Source organism: Salmo salar, chromosome ssa20, assembly GCF_905237065.1.
Source record: "Salmo salar chromosome ssa20, Ssal_v3.1, whole genome shotgun sequence".
Taxonomy (NCBI): Eukaryota; Metazoa; Chordata; class Actinopteri; order Salmoniformes; family Salmonidae; genus Salmo; species Salmo salar.
The window spans coordinates 75,054,584-75,071,993 of record NC_059461.1 but is presented as its reverse complement, the minus strand read 5'-3'; the positions used below and the strand labels follow the sequence as shown (position 1 = coordinate 75,071,993).

Sequence of the window (17,410 nt, the reverse complement as noted above, 5' to 3'; positions counted from 1 at the left end):
GTATAGGTTCACCTCTTTCTGTCAAGGTGAAGAAGGGCTTTTGAAAAACAGGGAGGTAATGTAAAGAAGTCTAGATAAGATCCACAGGGGCACACATACACACCAGCAATCACATGCACACACTCACGCACACACATACACACTTTCTCTTTGACACACACACACACACCTCTGAGAGTGATTACATTCCCAGAATTTCACCCCCAGTGTAGATTGGAGTTTGTTCCGAGTGTAGATTGGAGTTTTTGGTGAAGTGGTGCTCCAAGGTGAGACTGATAGAGGATAATTACCAATGTTGGGGACTAGTGAACTACATCTAGTTCAACAAGTCATTTATGTATTTTTTGAAGCATCTTGGTGGTAGCTGAACTAAAAACACTACTAAAGTAGTGTTTTTAGTACTGAATGACTTGTCTGCCATGTAGAGGTGTCACTAACTATTGGAAGTACTTTTCTTTAGCAAAAATAAAATATTAGTGAAGTAGGCAATAACTTCCTTTTCTTTTTCAGTATCGGACCTGCCTAATTCACACTTGAAACATTAGTTTTTGTGTTTAATAGGTTAAATTACACATTCTGTTAGCATACTGTATGACCCCAACGTGACCTGTGCTTGTAATTTGCAAACAAGGGAGGGTTCTGTAGCAAGACACTATTTTGTCATAGTACAGCTTTTTACTTAAACTTTTAAGAGATGGTTTGAACAATAAGATCTAAGCATACCAGAACCTGATCAATACCTTTATAATGTTAAGCTCTTATGACTCAAGTGGTATCAACAAAGAAAGTACAGGATGTAAAGAATTGAATCGGTGAATCAGGTGTTCATGTTTTACTGAAGAGAAGCTCATTGTCTCTGAAGGTTTCACTCAGTGTTTTGAGGGCTAAAACATTATGTCTCTTTTTACTTCTGTATTTTACTTGGTTTGGATTCCAGGGCCCAACTCTCCTGTAGCAACAAGTTTCCCATTGATAGCTTTTTGTCATGCAGCCAATGCTAAGAGCAATTCCTCCACTAAAGAACAAAAAGAGGACACTTTTTAAAAGAACATCACCAGTGACAGGAAAGCTTCAACATGGAGGCTTAAAGGCAGCGAGAGAGCAAGGGAGGCAGAGAGGTATGAAGTATGAGATGGAGAGAGAGAGAGAGCGAGGGAGGAAGAGGGGTATGAAGGAGGAGATGGAGAGAAGGAAAGTGCTCTCTAAAATAGAAATACGAATGGGAGCTGAGTGGATGGAGGTAGAGGGGTAAAAATGAGAGAAAAGAGCTAGAGGACAGGGTAAAGAGGGAGAGAGGACAGGGTAAAGAGGGAGAGAGGACAGGGTAAAGAGGGAGAGAGGACAGGGTAAAGAGGGAGAGAGGACAGGGTAAAGAGGGAGAGAGGACAGGGTAGAGGGAGAGAGGACAGGGTTAGGAGCTAGAGAGGACAGGGTAAAGAGGGAGAGAGGACAGGGTAAAGAGGGAGAGAGGACAGGGTAAAGAGGGAGAGAGGACAGGGTAAAGAGGGAGAGAGGACAGGGTAAAGAGGGAGAGAGGACAGGGTAAAGAGCTAGAGAGGACAGGGTAAAGAGGGAGAGAGGACAGGGTAAAGAGGGAGAGAGGACAGGGTAAAGAGGGAGAGAGGACAGGGTAAAGAGGGAGAGAGGACAGGGTAAAGAGCTAGAGAGGACAGGGTAAAGAGGGAGAGAGGACAGGGTAAAGAGGGAGAGAGGACAGGGTAAAGAGGGAGAGAGGACAGGGTAAAGAGCTAGAGAGGACAGGGTAAAAAGGGAGAGAGGACAGGGTAAGAGCTAGAGAGGACAGGGTAAAGAGGGAGAGAGGACAGGGTAAAGAGGGAGAGAGGACAGGGTAAAGAGGGAGAGAGGACAGGGTAAAGAGGGAGAGAGGACAGGGTAAAGAGGGAGAGAGGACAGGGTAGAGGGAGAGAGGACAGGGTTAAGAGCTAGAGAGGACAGGGTAAAGAGGGAGAGAGGACAGGGTAAAGAGGGAGAGAGGACAGGGTAAAGAGGGAGAGAGGACAGGGTAAAGAGGGAGAGAGGACAGGGTAAAGAGGGAGAGAGGACAGGGTAAAGAGGGAGAGAGGACAGGGTAAAGAGGGAGAGAGGACAGGGTAAAGAGCGAGAGAGGACAGGGTTAGGAGCTAGAGAGGACAGGGTAAAGAGGGAGAGAGGACAGGGTAAAGAGGGAGAGAGGACAGGGTAAAGAGGGAGAGAGGACAGGGTAAAGAGGGAGAGAGGACAGGGTAAAGAGGGAGAGAGGACAGGGTAAAGAGGGAGAGAGGACAGGGTAAAGAGGGAGAGAGGACAGGGTAAAGAGCTAGAGAGGACAGGGTAAGAGGGAGAGAGGACAGGGTAAAGAGGGAGAGAGGACAGGGTAAAGAGCTAGAGAGGACCGCGTAAAGAGGGAGAGAGGACAGGGTAAAGAGGGAGAGAGGACAGGGTAAAGAGGGAGAGAGGACAGGGTAAAGAGGGAGAGAGGACAGGGTAGAGAGGGAGAGAGGACAGGGTAAAGAGGGAGAGAGGTCAGGGTAAAGAGCTAGAGAGGACAGGGTTAAGAGCTAGAGAGGACAGGGTAAAGAGGGAGAGAGGACAGGGTAAAGAGGGAGAGAGGACAGGGTAAAGAGCTAGAGAGGACAGGGTAAAGAGGGAGAGAGGACAGGGTAAAGAGGGAGAGAGGACAGGGTAAAGAGGGAGAGAGGACAGGGTAAAGAGCTAGAGAGGACAGGGTAAAGAGCTAGAGAGGACAGGGTAAAGAGGGAGAGAGGACAGGGTAAAGAGGGAGAGAGGACAGGGTAAAGAGGGAGAGAGGACAGGGTAAAGAGGGAGAGAGGACAGGGTAAAGAGGGAGAGAGGACAGGGTAAAGAGGGAGAGAGGACAGGGTAAAGAGGGAGAGAGGACAGGGTAAAGAGGGAGAGAGGACAGGGTAAGAGCTAGAGAGGACAGGGTAAAGAGGGAGAGAGGACAGGGTAAAGAGGGAGAGAGGACAGGGTAAAGAGGGAGAGAGGACAGGGTAAGAGCTAGAGAGGACAGGGTAAAGAGGGAGAGAGGACAGGGTAAAGAGGGAGAGAGGACAGGGTAGAGGGAGAGAGGACAGGGTTAGGAGCTAGAGAGGACAGGGTAAAGAGGGAGAGAGGACAGGGTAAAGAGGGAGAGAGGACAGGGTAAAGAGGGAGAGAGGACAGGGTAAAGAGGGAGAGAGGACAGGGTAAAGAGGGAGAGAGGACAGGGTAAAGAGGGAGAGAGGACAGGGTAAAGAGCTAGAGAGGACAGGGTAAAGAGGGAGAGAGGACAGGGTAAGAGCTAGAGAGGACAGGGTAAAGAGCTAGAGAGGACAGGGTAAAGAGGGAGAGAGGACAGGGTAAAGAGGGAGAGAGGACAGGGTAAAGAGGGAGAGAGGACAGGGTAAAGAGGGAGAGAGGACAGGGTAAAGAGGGAGAGAGGACAGGGTAAAGAGGGAGAGAGGACAGGGTAAAGAGGGAGAGAGGACAGGGTTAAGAGGGAGAGAGGACAGGGTAAAGAGGGAGAGAGGACAGGGTAAAGAGGGAGAGAGGACAGGGTTAGGAGCTAGAGAGGACAGGGTAAAGAGGGAGAGAGGACAGGGTAAAGAGGGAGAGAGGACAGGGTTAGGAGCTAGAGAGGACAGGGTTAAGAGCTAGAGAGGACAGGGTAAAGAGGGAGAGAGGACAGGGTAAAGAGGGAGAGAGGACAGGGTAAAGAGGGAGAGAGGACAGGGTAAAGAGGGAGAGAGGACAGGGTAAAGAGGGAGAGAGGACAGGGTAAAGAGGGAGAGAGGACAGGGTAAAGAGGGAGAGAGGACAGGGTAAAGAGGGAGAGAGGACAGGGTGAAGAGGGAGAGAGCGCTCTTTAAAATGAAAATGTTCTTGGGCTGATGGAAGGACTAGGTTGAGGAGACTTACAATAATTATGGTGCCTGGCATACTCAAACACACTGTCCACATTCCTACACACACACACACACACACCGTTATGGGCAATATTGATATAATAACCTTGATATCAAAGTAAACTAGGAGTCATGCGATGATATGGTGTGTGTTCCTCCCACTACGACTTGGGAAACCATGCAGTTTATTAGACTACATATTAAATAAGTTATGAGGAACTTCACAGGGTGGTGAAGGTGCACATTGATGAGCTTGATGCTCCTTTCCAATAAATATCGAGGGTCTTTTTCTGGTGACACTATTTGAGGTAGTGTATTACAGTGTGGCATCTATGAGAGATAGTGTATTACAGTGTGGCATCTGTGAGAGATAGTGTATTACAGGGTATCATCTGTGACAGGTAGTGTATTACAGTGTGGCATCTGTGAGAGATAGTGTATTACAGGGTATCATCTGTGACAGGTAGTGTATTACAGTTTAACATCTATGAGAGGTAGTGTATTACAGTGTAACATCTGTGGCAGGTAGTGTATTACAGTGTAACATCTGTGGCAGGTAGTGTATTACAGTGTAACATCTATGGCAGGTAGTGTATTACAGTGTAACATTTATGAGAGGTAGTGTATTACAGTGTAACATCTATGAGAGGTAGTGTATTACAGTGTAACATCTGTGGCAGGTAGTGTATTACAGTGTAACATCTATGAGAGGTAGTGTATTACAGTGTATCATCTGTGGCAGGTAGTGTATTACAGTGTATCATCTATGCCTTGCTGTGGATGCTTCTGCTACTGCAGCTTGACAGGACTGGAGTAACGTGTTGTTCAGGGTTATGGAACACACACACATGTACCTGCATGCACACGAACACACCCACACACAAGCCATAGGTTTTCTCTCTCTCATAGCATTACATATCACTACATCATGTTTCATTGGTTTATTTTTGTGTTGGAATAAAACATCACACAGCATTCCAAATCAAATCAAGTTGTATTTGTGACATACAACGGGTATAGACTTTAGTGGGAAATGCTTACTTACGAGCCCTTTCCCAACAACACAGAGTTGAACGTAAGAAAATAAGGTCATAAAAATAGAAAATATTAACAATATATAGCAATAATGAGGCTATATACAAGGAGTACTGGTACTGAACCAATGTGCAGGGGTACGAGGTAGTTGGGGGATTGAGGTAATATGTACATGTAGGTTGGGGTTAAAGTGACTAGCAATCAGGATGAATAATAATCAGAGTAGCAGCAGTGTATGTGGAGTGTTGTGTGTGTTGTCAGTATGCATGTGTGTGGCCTCTCGAGTGGGCAGTGGTCTAAGGCTCTGCATCACAGTTCTAGCTGTGCCACTAGAGATTCTGGGTTCAAGTCCAGACTCTGTCACAGTCGGCCACGACCAGGAGACTCATGGGGCGGCCACAATTGGCCCAGCGTCGTGGGTTTGGCTGGCAGGGATGTCCTTGTCCCATCGCGCACTAGCGACTCCTGTGGCGGGCCGGGCGCTGGTCGCAAGGTGTACGATGTTTCCTCTGACACATTGGTGCGGCTGGCTTCCGGGTTAAGTGGGCATTGTGTCAAGAAGCAGTGCGGCATGGTTGGGTCGTGTTTCGGAGGACGCATACAGGAGTCCATACAGGAGTTGCAGCAATGACACAAGACTGTAACTACCAATTGGATATCGCGAAATTGGGGAGAAAAAGGGGTACATTTATTTTTGAAATATGCGTGTATGTCTGTGTTTGTGTTTGTGTCTGTTTCTGTGTGAAAGTGTGTTTGTAGCACGGTGTGAGGCAGAGCGAGCAGCGGCGCCATGCCGTGCATCATGAATAGGAGTAAATGATTTAGCAGGGACACAAATGGAACAGCTCAGTCACACAGAGTCCCGGCAGGGCCCCACATTCACCGCCTTGCCATCACTGACCTCAATCATCCTCTATATGAGTATGGTAATGTATATGAACCTATATGAAAAGGAAAATGAACTTATATGATAGGGCTGAGTGATTCACCAAAATGAACTGAGCTACAGTATCTCTACCTGAAAATACATAATCTAAGTGATTGATAGTTGGTATTCAGCAGTCATAAAAGTATACCTTATTAACTTTGAAGAAATAGTAAAATTGTGATTTTGTCAGACAGCATAGGCAGCAGGTCTATACAGATGAGATGATGACTTGGAATTAAATAATAAAGTCATCAAATAAAACAAATGTAATATACACAACAACTGAAATATTTGTTCATAATCGAACTGAAACCGAACCGACCTGAAATACCGCTAATTGCTCAGCACTACTATGTGAACTCTGATGAGACAAACGTGCCAAGTCACTTTCTGAACTGATAAAACGTGGAGAGAAAAAAAACAAGAAATCCAGAAGAAACTTAATTTCCCAGAGAGAAGGGAAGGGAACAACTGGTTGTGTTGCAGTGCAGACAGCAGGTAGACAACAACCACACAGCTTCTGCCAGCAGCCAATCACTGTTGTGGGGGTGTCTGCCTGTCTGTCTGCCTGTCTGTTTGTGTTTGGGCTGGAGAGAGTCGTTTTGTTGCATCGAACCAAACCACAACAAAACCAGTGTAGCCCACAGCCCTGCAGGCTGAAGTAAAACCACAACAAAACCAGTGTAGCCCTGCAGGCTGAAGTAAAACCACAACAAAACCAGTGTAGCCCTGCAGGCTGAAGTAAAACCACAACAAAACCAGTGTAGCCCTGCAGGCTGAAGTAAAACCACAACAAAACCAGTGTAGCCCTGCAGGCTGAAGTAAAACCACAACAAAACCAGTGTAGCCCACAGCCCTGCAGGCTGAAGTAAAACCACAACAAAACCAGTGTAGCCCTGCAGGCTGAAGTAAAACCACAACAAAACCAGTGTAGCCCTGCAGGCTGAAGTAAAACCACAACAAAACCAGTGTAGCCCTGCAGGCTGAAGTAAAACCACAACAAAACCAGTGTAGCCCTGCAGGCTGAAGTAAAACCACAACAAAACCAGTGTAGCCCTGCAGGCTGAAGTAAAACCACAACAAAACCAGTGTAGCCCTGCAGGCTGAAGTAAAACCACAACAAAACCAGTGTAGCCCTGCAGGCTGAAGTAAAACCACAACAAAACCAGTGTAGCCCTGCAGGCTGAAGTAAAACCACAACAAAACCAGTGTTACCCTGCAGGCTGAAGTAAAACCACAACAAAACCAGTGTAGCCCTGCAGGCTGAAGTAAAACCACAACAAAACCAGTGTAGCCCTGCAGGCTGAAGTAAAACCACAACAAAACCAGTGTAGCCCTGCAGGCTGAAGTAAAACCACAACAAAACCAGTGTAGCCCCTGCAGGCTGAAGTAAAACCACAACAAAACCAGTGTAGCCCTGCAGGCTGAAGTAAAACCACAACAAAACCAGTGTAGCCCTGCAGGCTGAAGTAAAACCACAACAAAACCAGTGTAGCCCTGCAGGCTGAAGTAAAACCACAACAAAACCAGTGTGGCCCTGCAGGCTGAAGTAAAACCACAACAAAACCAGTGTAGCCCTGCAGGCTGAAGTAAAACCACAACAAAACCAGTGTAGCCCTGCAGGCTGAAGTAAAACCACAACAAAACCAGTGTAGCCCTGCAGGCTGAAGTAAAACCACAACAAAACCAGTGTAGCCCCTGCAGGCTGAAGTAAAACCACAACAAAACCAGTGTAGCCCTGCAGGCTGAAGTAAAACCACAACAAAACCAGTGTAGCCCTGCAGGCTGAAGTAAAACCACAACAAAACCAGTGTAGCCCTGCAGGCTGAAGTAAAACCACAACAAAACCAGTGTAGCCCTGCAGGCTGAAGTAAAACCACAACAAAACCAGTGTAGCCCTGCAGGCTGAAGTAAAACCACAACAAAACCAGTGTAGCCCTGCAGGCTGAAGTAAAACCACAACAAAACCAGTGTAGCCCTGCAGGCTGAAGTAAAACCACAACAAAACCAGTGTAGCCCTGCAGGCTGAAGTAAAACCACAACAAAACCAGTGTAGCCCTGCAGGCTGAAGTAAAACCACAACAAAACCAGTGTAGCCCTGCAGGCTGAAGTAAAACCACAACAAAACCAGTGTAGCCCTGCAGGCTGAAGTAAAACCACAACAAAACCAGTGTAGCCCTGCAGGCTGAAGTAAAACCACAACAAAACCAGTGTAGCCCTGCAGGCTGAAGTAAAACCACAACAAAACCAGTGTAGCCCTGCAGGCTGAAGTAAAACCACAACAAAACCAGTGTAGCCCTGCAGGCTGAAGTAAAACCACAACAAAACCAGTGTAGCCCTGCAGGCTGAAGTAAAACCACAACAAAACCAGTGTAGCCCTGCAGGCTGAAGTAAAACCACAACAAAACCAGTGTAGCCCTGCAGGCTGAAGTAAAACCACAACAAAACCAGTGTAGCCCTGCAGGCTGAAGTAAAACCACAACAAAACCAGTGTAGCCCTGCAGGCTGAAGTAAAACCACAACAAAACCAGTGTAGCCCTGCAGGCTGAAGTAAAACCACAACAAAACCAGTGTAGCCCTGCAGGCTGAAGTAAAACCACAACAAAACCAGTGTAGCCCCTGCAGGCTGAAGTAAAACCACAACAAAACCAGTGTAGCCCTGCAGGCTGAAGTAAAACCACAACAAAACCAGTGTAGCCCTGCAGGCTGAAGTAAAACCACAACAAAACCAGTGTAGCCCTGCAGGCTGAAGTAAAACCACAACAAAACCAGTGTAGCCCTGCAGGCTGAAGTAAAACCACAACAAAACCAGTGTAGCCCTGCAGGCTGAAGTAAAACCACAACAAAACCAGTGTAGCCCTGCAGGCTGAAGTAAAACCACAACAAAACCAGTGTAGCCCTGCAGGCTGAAGTAAAACCACAACAAAACCAGTGTAGCCCTGCAGGCTGAAGTAAAACCACAACAAAACCAGTGTAGCCCTGCAGGCTGAAGTAAAACCACAACAAAACCAGTGTAGCCCTGCAGGTCTGAAGTAAAACCACAACAAAACCAGTGTAGCCCTGCAGGCTGAAGTAAAACCACAACAAAACCAGTGTAGCCCTGCAGGCTGAAGTAAAACCACAACAAAACCAGTGTAGCCCTGCAGGCTGAAGTAAAACCACAACAAAACCAGTGTAGCCCCTGCAGGCTGAAGTAAAACCACAACAAAACCAGTGTAGCCCTGCAGGCTGAAGTAAAACCACAACAAAACCAGTGTAGCCCTGCAGGCTGAAGTAAAACCACAACAAAACCAGTGTAGCCCTGCAGGCTGAAGTAAAACCACAACAAAACCAGTGTAGCCCTGCAGGCTGAAGTAAAACCACAACAAAACCAGTGTAGCCCCTGCAGGCTGAAGTAAAACCACAACAAAACCAGTGTAGCCCTGCAGGCTGAAGTAAAACCACAACAAAACCAGTGTAGCCCTGCAGGCTGAAGTAAAACCACAACAAAACCAGTGTAGCCCTGCAGGCTGAAGTAAAACCACAACAAAACCAGTGTAGCCCCTGCAGGCTGAAGTAAAACCACAACAAAACCAGTGTAGCCCTGCAGGCTGAAGTAAAACCACAACAAAACCAGTGTAGCCCTGCAGGCTGAAGTAAAACCACAACAAAACCAGTGTAGCCCTGCAGGCTGAAGTAAAACCACAACAAAACCAGTGTAGCCCTGCAGGCTGAAGTAAAACCACAACAAAACCAGTGTAGCCCTGCAGGCTGAAGTAAAACCACAACAAAACCAGTGTAGCCCCTGCAGGCTGAAGTAAAACCACAACAAAACCAGTGTAGCCCTGCAGGCTGAAGTAAAACCACAACAAAACCAGTGTAGCCCCTGCAGGCTGAAGTAAAACCACAACAAAACCAGTGTAGCCCTGCAGGCTGAAGTAAAACCACAACAAAACCAGTGTAGCCCTGCAGGCTGAAGTAAAACCACAACAAAACCAGTGTAGCCCTGCAGGCTGAAGTAAAACCACAACAAAACCAGTGTAGCCCTGCAGGCTGAAGTAAAACCACAACAAAACCAGTGTAGCCCTGCAGGCTGAAGTAAAACCACAACAAAACCAGTGTAGCCCTGCAGGCTGAAGTAAAACCACAACAAAACCAGTGTAGCCCTGCAGGCTGAAGTAAAACCACAACAAAACCAGTGTAGCCCTGCAGGCTGAAGTAAAACCACAACAAAACCAGTGTAGCCCTGCAGGCTGAAGTAAAACCACAACAAAACCAGTGTAGCCCTGCAGGCTGAAGTAAAACCACAACAAAACCAGTGTAGCCCCTGCAGGCTGAAGTAAAACCACAACAAAACCAGTGTAGCCCTGCAGGCTGAAGTAAAACCACAACAAAACCAGTGTAGCCCTGCAGGCTGAAGTAAAACCACAACAAAACCAGTGTAGCCCTGCAGGCTGAAGTAAAACCACAACAAAACCAGTGTAGCCCTGCAGGCTGAAGTAAAACCACAACAAAACCAGTGTAGCCCTGCAGGCTGAAGTAAAACCACAACAAAACCAGTGTAGCCCTGCAGGCTGAAGTAAAACCACAACAAAACCAGTGTAGCCCTGCAGGCTGAAGTAAAACCACAACAAAACCAGTGTAGCCCTGCAGGCTGAAGTAAAACCACAACAAAACCAGTGTAGCCCTGCAGGCTGAAGTAAAACCACAACAAAACCAGTGTAGCCCTGCAGGCTGAAGTAAAACCACAACAAAACCAGTGTAGCCCTGCAGGCTGAAGTAAAACCACAACAAAACCAGTGTAGCCCTGCAGGCTGAAGTAAAACCACAACAAAACCAGTGTAGCCCTGCAGGCTGAAGTAAAACCACAACAAAACCAGTGTAGCCCTGCAGGCTGAAGTAAAACCACAACAAAACCAGTGTAGCCCCTGCAGGCTGAAGTAAAACCACAACAAAACCAGTGTAGCCCCTGCAGGCTGAAGTAAAACCACAACAAAACCAGTGTAGCCCCTGCAGGCTGAAGTAAAACCACAACAAAACCAGTGTAGCCCTGCAGGCTGAAGTAAAACCACAACAAAACCAGTGTAGCCCTGCAGGCTGAAGTAAAACCACAACAAAACCAGTGTAGCCCTGCAGGCTGAAGTAAAACCACAACAAAACCAGTGTAGCCCTGCAGGCTGAAGTAAAACCACAACAAAACCAGTGTAGCCCTGCAGGCTGAAGTAAAACCACAACAAAACCAGTGTAGCCCTGCAGGCTGAAGTAAAACCACAACAAAACCAGTGTAGCCCTGCAGGCTGAAGTAAAACCACAACAAAACCAGTGTAGCCCTGCAGGCTGAAGTAAAACCACAACAAAACCAGTGTAGCCCTGCAGGCTGAAGTAAAACCACAACAAAACCAGTGTAGCCCTGCAGGCTGAAGTAAAACCACAACAAAACCAGTGTAGCCCTGCAGGCTGAAGTAAAACCACAACAAAACCAGTGTAGCCCTGCAGGCTGAAGTAAAACCACAACAAAACCAGTGTAGCCCTGCAGGCTGAAGTAAAACCACAACAAAACCAGTGTAGCCCTGCAGGCTGAAGTAAAACCACAACAAAACCAGTGTAGCCCTGCAGGCTGAAGTAAAACCACAACAAAACCAGTGTAGCCCCTGCAGGCTGAAGTAAAACCACAACAAAACCAGTGTAGCCCTGCAGGCTGAAGTAAAACCACAACAAAACCAGTGTAGCCCTGCAGGCTGAAGTAAAACCACAACAAAACCAGTGTAGCCCTGCAGGCTGAAGTAAAACCACAACAAAACCAGTGTAGCCCTGCAGGCTGAAGTAAAACCACAACAAAACCAGTGTAGCCCTGCAGGCTGAAGTAAAACCACAACAAAACCAGTGTAGCCCTGCAGGCTGAAGTAAAACCACAACAAAACCAGTGTAGCCCTGCAGGCTGAAGTAAAACCACAACAAAACCAGTGTAGCCCTGCAGGCTGAAGTAAAACCACAACAAAACCAGTGTAGCCCTGCAGGCTGAAGTAAAACCACAACAAAACCAGTGTAGCCCCTGCAGGCTGAAGTAAAACCACAACAAAACCAGTGTAGCCCCTGCAGGCTGAAGTAAAACCACAACAAAACCAGTGTAGCCCTGCAGGCTGAAGTAAAACCACAACAAAACCAGTGTAGCCCTGCAGGCTGAAGTAAAACCACAACAAAACCAGTGTAGCCCTGCAGGCTGAAGTAAAACCACAACAAAACCAGTGTAGCCCTGCAGGCTGAAGTAAAACCACAACAAAACCAGTGTAGCCCCTGCAGGCTGAAGTAAAACCACAACAAAACCAGTGTAGCCCCTGCAGGCTGAAGTAAAACCACAACAAAACCAGTGTAGCCCTGCAGGCTGAAGTAAAACCACAACAAAACCAGTGTAGCCCTGCAGGCTGAAGTAAAACCACAACAAAACCAGTGTAGCCCTGCAGGCTGAAGTAAAACCACAACAAAACCAGTGTAGCCCTGCAGGCTGAAGTAAAACCACAACAAAACCAGTGTAGCCCTGCAGGCTGAAGTAAAACCACAACAAAACCAGTGTAGCCCTGCAGGCTGAAGTAAAACCACAACAAAACCAGTGTAGCCCTGCAGGCTGAAGTAAAACCACAACAAAACCAGTGTAGCCCCTGCAGGCTGAAGTAAAACCACAACAAAACCAGTGTAGCCCTGCAGGCTGAAGTAAAACCACAACAAAACCAGTGTAGCCCTGCAGGCTGAAGTAAAACCACAACAAAACCAGTGTAGCCCTGCAGGCTGAAGTAAAACCACAACAAAACCAGTGTAGCCCTGCAGGCTGAAGTAAAACCACAACAAAACCAGTGTAGCCCTGCAGGCTGAAGTAAAACCACAACAAAACCAGTGTAGCCCTGCAGGCTGAAGTAAAACCACAACAAAACCAGTGTAGCCCCTGCAGGCTGAAGTAAAACCACAACAAAACCAGTGTAGCCCTGCAGGCTGAAGTAAAACCACAACAAAACCAGTGTAGCCCTGCAGGCTGAAGTAAAACCACAACAAAACCAGTGTAGCCCTGCAGGCTGAAGTAAAACCACAACAAAACCAGTGTAGCCCTGCAGGCTGAAGTAAAACCACAACAAAACCAGTGTAGCCCTGCAGGCTGAAGTAAAACCACAACAAAACCAGTGTAGCCCTGCAGGCTGAAGTAAAACCACAACAAAACCAGTGTAGCCCTGCAGGCTGAAGTAAAACCACAACAAAACCAGTGTAGCCCTGCAGGCTGAAGTAAAACCACAACAAAACCAGTGTAGCCCTGCAGGCTGAAGTAAAACCACAACAAAACCAGTGTAGCCCTGCAGGCTGAAGTAAAACCACAACAAAACCAGTGTAGCCCTGCAGGCTGAAGTAAAACCACAACAAAACCAGTGTAGCCCTGCAGGCTGAAGTAAAACCACAACAAAACCAGTGTAGCCCTGCAGGCTGAAGTAAAACCACAACAAAACCAGTGTAGCCCTGCAGGCTGAAGTAAAACCACAACAAAACCAGTGTAGCCCTGCAGGCTGAAGTAAAACCACAACAAAACCAGTGTAGCCCTGCAGGCTGAAGTAAAACCACAACAAAACCAGTGTAGCCCTGCAGGCTGAAGTAAAACCACAACAAAACCAGTGTAGCCCTGCAGGCTGAAGTAAAACCACAACAAAACCAGTGTAGCCCCTGCAGGCTGAAGTAAAACCACAACAAAACCAGTGTAGCCCTGCAGGCTGAAGTAAAACCACAACAAAACCAGTGTAGCCCTGCAGGCTGAAGTAAAACCACAACAAAACCAGTGTAGCCCTGCAGGCTGAAGTAAAACCACAACAAAACCAGTGTAGCCCTGCAGGCTGAAGTAAAACCACAACAAAACCAGTGTAGCCCTGCAGGCTGAAGTAAAACCACAACAAAACCAGTGTAGCCCTGCAGGCTGAAGTAAAACCACAACAAAACCAGTGTAGCCCTGCAGGCTGAAGTAAAACCACAACAAAACCAGTGTAGCCCTGCAGGCTGAAGTAAAACCACAACAAAACCAGTGTAGCCCTGCAGGCTGAAGTAAAACCACAACAAAACCAGTGTAGCCCCTGCAGGCTGAAGTAAAACCACAACAAAACCAGTGTAGCCCTGCAGGCTGAAGTAAAACCACAACAAAACCAGTGTAGCCCCTGCAGGCTGAAGTAAAACCACAACAAAACCAGTGTAGCCCTGCAGGCTGAAGTAAAACCACAACAAAACCAGTGTAGCCCTGCAGGCTGAAGTAAAACCACAACAAAACCAGTGTAGCCCTGCAGGCTGAAGTAAAACCACAACAAAACCAGTGTAGCCCTGCAGGCTGAAGTAAAACCACAACAAAACCAGTGTAGCCCTGCAGGCTGAAGTAAAACCACAACAAAACCAGTGTAGCCCTGCAGGCTGAAGTAAAACCACAACAAAACCAGTGTAGCCCTGCAGGCTGAAGTAAAACCACAACAAAACCAGTGTTGCCCTGCAGGCTGAAGTAAAACCACAACAAAACCAGTGTAGCCCTGCAGGCTGAAGTAAAACCACAACAAAACCAGTGTAGCCCTGCAGGCTGAAGTAAAACCACAACAAAACCAGTGTAGCCCTGCAGGCTGAAGTAAAACCACAACAAAACCAGTGTAGCCCCTGCAGGCTGAAGTAAAACCACAACAAAACCAGTGTAGCCCCTGCAGGCTGAAGTAAAACCACAACAAAACCAGTGTAGCCCTGCAGGCTGAAGTAAAACCACAACAAAACCAGTGTAGCCCTGCAGGCTGAAGTAAAACCACAACAAAACCAGTGTAGCCCTGCAGGCTGAAGTAAAACCACAACAAAACCAGTGTAGCCCTGCAGGCTGAAGTAAAACCACAACAAAACCAGTGTAGCCCTGCAGGCTGAAGTAAAACCACAACAAAACCAGTGTAGCCCTGCAGGCTGAAGTAAAACCACAACAAAACCAGTGTAGCCCTGCAGGCTGAAGTAAAACCACAACAAAACCAGTGTAGCCCTGCAGGCTGAAGTAAAACCACAACAAAACCAGTGTAGCCCTGCAGGCTGAAGTAAAACCACAACAAAACCAGTGTAGCCCTGCAGGCTGAAGTAAAACCACAACAAAACCAGTGTAGCCCTGCAGGCTGAAGTAAAACCACAACAAAACCAGTGTAGCCCCTGCAGGCTGAAGTAAAACCACAACAAAACCAGTGTAGCCCTGCAGGCTGAAGTAAAACCACAACAAAACCAGTGTAGCCCTGCAGGCTGAAGTAAAACCACAACAAAACCAGTGTAGCCCTGCAGGCTGAAGTAAAACCACAACAAAACCAGTGTAGCCCTGCAGGCTGAAGTAAAACCACAACAAAACCAGTGTAGCCCTGCAGGCTGAAGTAAAACCACAACAAAACCAGTGTAGCCCTGCAGGCTGAAGTAAAACCACAACAAAACCAGTGTAGCCCCTGCAGGCTGAAGTAAAACCACAACAAAACCAGTGTAGCCCTGCAGGCTGAAGTAAAACCACAACAAAACCAGTGTAGCCCTGCAGGCTGAAGTAAAACCACAACAAAACCAGTGTAGCCCTGCAGGCTGAAGTAAAACCACAACAAAACCAGTGTTGCCCTGCAGGCTGAAGTAAAACCACAACAAAACCAGTGTAGCCCTGCAGGCTGAAGTAAAACCACAACAAAACCAGTGTAGCCCTGCAGGCTGAAGTAAAACCACAACAAAACCAGTGTAGCCCTGCAGGCTGAAGTAAAACCACAACAAAACCAGTGTAGCCCTGCAGGCTGAAGTAAAACCACAACAAAACCAGTGTTGCCCTGCAGGCTGAAGTAAAACCACAACAAAACCAGTGTAGCCCTGCAGGCTGAAGTAAAACCACAACAAAACCAGTGTAGCCCTGCAGGCTGAAGTAAAACCACAACAAAACCAGTGTAGCCCTGCAGGCTGAAGTAAAACCACAACAAAACCAGTGTAGCCCTGCAGGCTGAAGTAAAACCACAACAAAACCAGTGTAGCCCTGCAGGCTGAAGTAAAACCACAACAAAACCAGTGTAGCCCTGCAGGCTGAAGTAAAACCACAACAAAACCAGTGTAGCCCTGCAGGCTGAAGTAAAACCACAACAAAACCAGTGTAGCCCTGCAGGCTGAAGTAAAACCACAACAAAACCAGTGTAGCCCTGCAGGCTGAAGTAAAACCACAACAAAACCAGTGTAGCCCTGCAGGCTGAAGTAAAACCACAACAAAACCAGTGTAGCCCTGCAGGCTGAAGTAAAACCACAACAAAACCAGTGTAGCCCTGCAGGCTGAAGTAAAACCACAACAAAACCAGTGTAGCCCTACAGGCTGAAGTAAAACCACAACAAAACCAGTGTAGCCCTGCAGGCTGAAGTAAAACCACAACAAAACCAGTGTAGCCCTGCAGGCTGAAGTAAAACCACAACAAAACCAGTGTAGCCCTACAGGCTGAAGTAAAACCACAACAAAACCAGTGTAGCCCTGCAGGCTGAAGTAAAACCACAACAAAACCAGTGTAGCCCTGCAGGCTGAAGTAAAACCACAACAAAACCAGTGTAGCCCTGCAGGCTGAAGTAAAACCACAACAAAACCAGTGTAGCCCTACAGGCTGAAGTAAAACCACAACAAAACCAGTGTAGCCCTGCAGGCTGAAGTAAAACCACAACAAAACCAGTGTAGCCCTACAGGCTGAAGTAAAACAATAACAAAACCAGTGTAGCCCTGCAGGCTGAAGTAAAACCACAACAAAACCAGTGTAGCCCTGCAGGCTGAAGTAAAACCACAACAAAACCAGTGTAGCCCTGCAGGCTGAAGTAAAACAACAACAAAACCAGTGTAGCCCTGCAGGCTGAAGTAAAACAACAACAAAACCAGTGTAGCCCTGCAGGCTGAAGTAAAACCACAACAAAACCAGTGTAGCCCTGCAGGCTGAAGTAAAACCACAACAAAACCAGTGTAGCCCTGCAGGCTGAAGTAAAACCACAACAAAACCAGTGTAGCCCTACAGGCTGAAGTAAAACCACAACAAAACCAGTGTAGCCCTGCAGGCTGAAGTAAAACCACAACAAAACCAGTGTAGCCCTGCAGGCTGAAGTAAAACCACAACAAAACCAGTGTAGCCCTGCAGGCTGAAGTAAAACCACAACAAAACCAGTGTAGCCCTGCAGGCTGAAGTAAAACCACAACAAAACCAGTGTAGCCCTGCAGGCTGAAGTAAAACCACAACAAAACCAGTGTAGCCCTGCAGGCTGAAGTAAAACCACAACAAAACCAGTGTAGCCCTGCAGGCTGAAGTAAAACCACAACAAAACCAGTGTAGCCCTGCAGGCTGAAGTAAAACCACAACAAAACCAGTGTAGCCCTGCAGGCTGAAGTAAAACCACAACAAACAGCTGTTGATGTGTGTGTGTGTGTGTGTGTGTGTGTGTGTGTGTGTGTGTGTGTGTGTGTGTGTGTGTGTGTGTGTGTGTGTGTGTGTGTGTGTGTGTGTGTGTGTGTGTTAACGAGCGCAGGGAGTGTGTGTGTGTGTGTGTTAACGAG

The 17,410-nt window shown here is 47.3% G+C and overlaps 1 protein-coding gene across 1 annotated transcript in view; it reads left to right on the top strand.

Annotated features, from left to right (window-relative positions):
* The window catches only part of LOC106591008 (calsyntenin-2), a 535,394-nt gene that overhangs the window by 374,155 nt on the left and 143,829 nt on the right, over positions 1-17,410 (top strand). The window lies entirely within an intron of this gene.